The sequence below is a fragment of the Carcharodon carcharias genome, chromosome 5, assembly GCF_017639515.1.
Source record: "Carcharodon carcharias isolate sCarCar2 chromosome 5, sCarCar2.pri, whole genome shotgun sequence".
NCBI lineage: Eukaryota > Metazoa > Chordata > Chondrichthyes > Lamniformes > Lamnidae > Carcharodon > Carcharodon carcharias.
This window is the reverse complement of record NC_054471.1, coordinates 148335952-148341748: the sequence shown is the minus strand read 5'-3', so window position 1 is coordinate 148341748 and position 5797 is coordinate 148335952. Positions and strand designations below refer to the sequence as shown.

General features: G+C 43.2%; 1 non-coding gene across 1 annotated transcript; it reads right to left on the bottom strand.

Moving 5' to 3' along the window:
• Positions 1-429: 429 nt before the first annotated feature.
• Positions 430-536, bottom strand: LOC121278517. Its single transcript, XR_005943181.1, has one exon. It is a non-coding gene; the product is annotated as a U6 spliceosomal RNA (small nuclear RNA).
• Positions 537-5797: the final 5261 nt, after the last annotated feature.

Genomic DNA, 5797 nt, shown 5'->3' with positions numbered 1-5797 from the left:
CTGCAGGTGGGCTAAATTGAGGCAGTGTGGGACTTGCGCTCCTCACTGGGGAGGAAGCCCTGCCCTTGGGAGCTGCCAGCCAACCTGATTGGCCAGCAGCTCCAGCAATCCCAGCAGTGCCAGAGCGCATTAGTGGACCCTGCCAGGACTGCAAGCTGGCCCAAGAAGCAGGCCCATGGTCCTTGGAGCAAGGTAAGTCTGGCTTATTGGGCAGGACAGGTTTGGGCAGTTTAGGAAAGTGGTGAGTTTTACAGAGCAGGCAGGAAGGAAGGAGGGGCTATCTTAGGGGGCTAACCCCCGCTGCACAAAGGGTACCACCCAAAGATAGTACAGCCCCTTCATTCCTACTCTTTAAAAAGTTCGTTTAAAAAAACGGCCTGTCTGCTCCTGCCCGCCTGTCCATGCCAACAATATTATGTTTTGTAAGTCTAAAATATGGAACGCTTCACGAATTTGCGTGTCATCCTTGCGCAGGGGCCATGCTAATCTTCTCTCTATTGTTCCAATTTTAATGTATGTGCTGCCGAAGCGAGCACCCAACAATATTAAGGTGGAAGCAATGTATTATTGGGGTCAATTGGCTTGTTAACAAGCTCAATTGATCCTTGATTATTTATTTAAATATGGCAGATGGGCTGGTGGTTTTAGGCAACTTGAGGGTGGAACTTCATCCCCAGTGAGGGGCAGAAGACCCACAGTGCCCCAGTTTAGCCTACCCACAGCACCCTTTAGCTACAGGGTGGGCTGACATGGCACGAGTTGGCTCCACTCGACTTTGCTTCAGGCTGCTGATTTCACCTGCCCACCCCCGTATCATTGCGGTTGGCTTGGGGGAATGGGCAGAAAGGTGGTGGGGTTAGCACCCGCCCTGTTTTCCATGTTCCCCACCAAAAGCACACCCAGTGGGGGGTCGGGGGGGTGGTGTGTGGGGGGGGGGGGGGGGGGGGGGGGGTTGGGGTGGGGGGGGAGATACATAAGATCTAGGATCTAGCCCAAAGTTTAGCTTCATTCTCAACTGCAATGTTCATCCTTTTATTTCAAACCTTCCCTCCCTATCTCTGTCATCTCCTCCAGCCTCACAATCCTCTGAGATATCTGCTTTCAACTAATACAGACCTCTTGAGTATCCTCAATTTTAATTGTTCCACCAACGGTGGTTGCACCATCAGCTACCAAAGCCCTAAGGCTAGAAATTGTTCTCTAAACCTCTCTGCCTCTCTTAACTCGTTTAAAATGTTCCTTCAAATCTATATCTTTGACTGCACTTTGGCCAATGGCCCTAATCTCATCTTCTGTGGCTATACCTAATTTTACTTTATATTGCTCCTGTGAAGCGCTTTGGGACATTTCATTATATTAAAGGCACTATACAAAATACAAGTTGTTGTTGTTGAATTCTGTCAAGACTGTGTTGTATGTAGTAAATGATTATTGACGCAGGGAAATGAGTCAGGCAAATTCAGAGGTTGCATCCACCCCCATTTATTAATATTTATACATTATTTCAAAGGAGTTGCCTGTAATTTCAAATGGTATTGTAATATCTCTGCTGCTTTTATGGAAAAAGAAATTCCTGGGCCTGGGAGGATACTGCACCTACATAAATCATGCAACTGAGCTGATATTTTAGGCAGGATTTTGTTCTGCTTGGGCATTGTCCCTTTATTTTAATGAAGTCAAATTCCATCTGTAGTTGGGGTGAATGTTTCCAATGTCTGCATCAAAAAAGGATGACATCAACTGCCAGAGATTCTGACAGTTCCACCCCAAAGTATGCATTCTGCATAAAGGGAGCCTCAATGCCAGTGTGCTAGAGACAATCAAAAGCAGAGTGACAATTTATTGGAATAGCAGTGACTTCAAAATCTAATACATTTTATGTCATTTTTGGATGTTTTTCACCTTAAAGGGGCAGTATCACCCCCACCATCCACCCCCACTAAATCACTCTAAAGATACTGGCATGGTGTTGCTCCAAAATTCCTGCACCTCCCAGCAGGAGCATTCGGCTGGCACTTTGAGCTTGCTTCTGCCATTCAACTTCTACCTCAGCTCGTCCTTTCTGCAGTATCCCAGGATGGGCCCACATCGCTCGATTCTTTTCACAAGAACTTCCGGCTTTGGAAACCTCCACTCTCACCCACCCTTTCTCTGAATTGCCTTTGGCGGAGGCTCCATCCTCACAAGGTCATCCCTGAAACTTTGCACCACAGCCAAGGTCTGGCATAGTCATGTCCTGGAAGGGTTTGTACTGTTCAGGCAGGCCCTCGCTGAATTGGAGTGGAACTCCACCACAGCGGCCATGCATTTTTGTCCCAGCATTTTCAGCGCACTGATGAAGGTTGTTCTGGAAATTGATACATTTAAGGAAGTATACTTGAATATTTTATGCAAATATACAATTGCTTTTAAGCAATATTGCATTCTCATGTTACTCCCATGCATGTGTTAAACAGCACAAATGTGCAAAATAAAAAATAGTAAATCTGCGCAGCTGTCAACCCCTCCTCTGGTTCAATTATAGCCAATATTTGGAGGCATCATAACCTTGATGACAAATATGCCTTTAACATCATTCACCAACACAAGGAAGTGACTTGTGATACTGAATGCTATAAAAATAAAGAAGCCTGCAGAAAACTGAAGATGAGATAGTTGGAAGGGAACAGTTAAAAATTGCAATGATGGTCAGTGATCGTTTTATAGATGCCCGCCCCAATCTCGATTAAAGGTTCTCGGATAAAGCCATATTTCTTGCTGCAAAGCTCATGGACCTTGCCTCTGAACTTTTTCCATTATATTCTGTACTGTGGAAGCCGCTCTGCAGCGCACACCTCATTATAACATGCAAAACATTCAGCTTCCCAGGACAATGTTCTATTAGGGTGGAGCATGCTCACTGACTGTACTGAATAAATTCCAGTCATTGTAGGCTGGAAAAGTAATACTATCTTTAAATCTTTGCACTGTATTGATTATCTTACAGATTTAGTACAAGATGTGTATCTGAGTGAAAACTTGAATCGCTTCTGTTCTGATGCATTGAGAAAGCTATATCATGTCTCATGCTACACTGTAACCACTTATTGTATTACCCTCGGGAACACCAAAACAAAAAAAGCACAATAATAATATATAAATATATATGAGTTTTAGGAAACTTTTACATTTTTAACATTTAACATCAGAATGCAGTAATCTTTTCTCCAGGACAATTCCAATCGGCATGTCACTTTTTGTGTGAAATGTTTGAGTGGGAAAAGGCTAATTGTTATTACTTGTCAGGCAGCCATTAAGAAGAAAAGCGGAGATGATTATCTGCGACTGCTGACACTTGCCAATTACATTTCGCTACATCAAAAAATCTTTCATTTACAGCCAGGCAAATCATGTAAAAAGTCTGCTCATACACCAATACGCAGTGCTACTTGGCTTCAAACAACTGACAGTTGCCGTGAAACAGTCATTAAGCTGCCTCTACAAGAGACTCATCAGCAGCTGCCCCCAGGTGAAGGAGAGAAAGCTGAGAGAGTGAAGGAGAGTCTTACATCGTGGCAGGACTGAATCAGGCAACACATTATGCTGATTTTCTTTCCTGTTTAAAAAGGCACTGTTGATGGGGGGGCTTGGAGGGAGCTGGTGGGGAAGAGTAATCTATATTCTTGTTTCCTTTAATGGAACAATTCTGTCAGGCACTTAAAATGTAAAAAGATGTGTATCATTGCAATCCTCTACAAACTCATTTTTCTTTTCGCCAGGCCAATACAAGGCCATACATTGTAAAACACAATGTGGAAAATAATGACAATCCTAACAAGTGTATCAAAAGAGGGAAAGATGAAAGGGTAGCACCGTAGATTTATTTTATTTAATGATTTAATATTGAAATCTTAAAAAAACTCATTTACAATTAATAACTGAATGTTGATTTTATTCTTACCTTTAACAACATTCAATGTGAATATATAATACATAAGTGCTTCTTGCCCGAGGTGTTTTTGTTATTGAACTTGTTATTGAATATTACTAACCTAAGTGTAACCTCGTGACATACTTCCTGAAGTTTGTTCATTGTCAATGAGGCTCCATAACAGCCTTTTGTACTGCAGGGAGCACTTGTCTGACCTCTGAACCTTAAAAAGAACTTCAAGTATATTTTCCAGCTTTAACAGGCCAAAGCCTCTATCTTCACACAGCCGTCGATGATTTGATAAACTGCAGTTCCTGCATTTCCCCACACTCCCCTATGAAATACAATAAACACTTGGGAATAGAGCCCAAGCATAGATGCTTTGTCTTTCTTAAATTTTAATTTGCAAATCAAACTGTGACCTTGGGACATTTCTTCTTCAGTTCTCTGCCTGAAGGCAGGTCCTTGGTGATTATTTGCCGAACCACAGCAAAGTGCTGTGATTTTTTACTATGGGTAGTGGGAGGAGGCAGGCACCTAATCTACCTCAGCTCGAATGGGATCAAACCCTATACTGTTGGCACCCATCTGAGCCACATGCTAGCTGTCTAGCCAACTGAGCTAACAGCAGTCACCACCTACACTCCCACTCCACCCCCCCCACCACCCACCCCCCATCCCCGACCCCTTAGCACATTTATCTGAGCAGTATTCAGTTCACTTATCATTTTTACATATTTCTTTTTCTTATTAGAATTTCCATTCATGGTCTAACAAGGAATCCAACTCCTGTTCCAAATAAAACATTTTTTCTGGACATTTTTTTTGCATCTGTAGAAATCGTTTCTCCCTTACACAAGTTATAGACTTCAACCTGCAATATTCCTGTTGGTTTTCATTCATAAATATTGGTGTACTTAAGCTTGTAGTAATGACATCTGTGATATGTTTGGAGGGCCACATGCCCCATCTACACACTCAAGTGGTCCTCAGTAGATTTGCTGCTCCTTAAGTCTGTGTACCTCACTTCAAAGTCATAAGAGCTGAGATGTCACTAGAGCCAGAATTAAAGGAAGCAATAGCAAAGGAGAACGGCCGAGAAGTACTAAATTAAGGCATCCAATATAGCAGATGGCGCTCACCTTCAAGTATTGCATATCAAAAGTGCATACCCACCATTTTTCATTAAAGACAGAAAAAATGGATCCAGGGCCTGAAACAGATGTTAAAACTCATTACATTTGCAAATTAGGGTCCTAATGTCTGTTTCAGGCCCTCTTTACAAAATTGCTCTGTCTTTAATTTGGGGTGGCTTTCAGGAGGATGTGACCCACAAGCTGTATTTGAGGGGCACTGGAGGCCATCACCAAAATGCTAAGTTTGTTAATCAGTGCTTCCCAAAATGCTGGACTGCTGCAGCTGACTTCAGTTCAGCCACCAACCAATCAGCCCCTCCCGCCCTCCCCAACTCTTCCAGGACCTATCTGAGGAGTGCTATTGGCAATGGGGTGATCCAGAGTCAGGGCCCCCGTCCTATTGGTTTAGCTGCAATGGTTGTGAGCTGTGCACAGTTAGTAGCAGCAGGCCAGCATGTTATAAAAATAACACTTGCAAATCCATGTGGGAGAAGCTGTAGTCAGGATGTTTATGAAACAATTTGGATAGCAGAAAACATGAGAGACCTCAGAGTTCCTGTAGGCTCAGGTCTGTGCTGAATTTATTCCTCAGAGAATAATTGACCCCCCTCAACATCCTCATGTAGCCTAATGCAACTGCAACTGATTACAAGAGACTGCATTCCCCACTCACCTGTCGAACCCCCATGGCAAAGTGCAGCCATCCGCATAACAAACTTTTGAGTGACATATTTTGGGGCATATGCCTGTT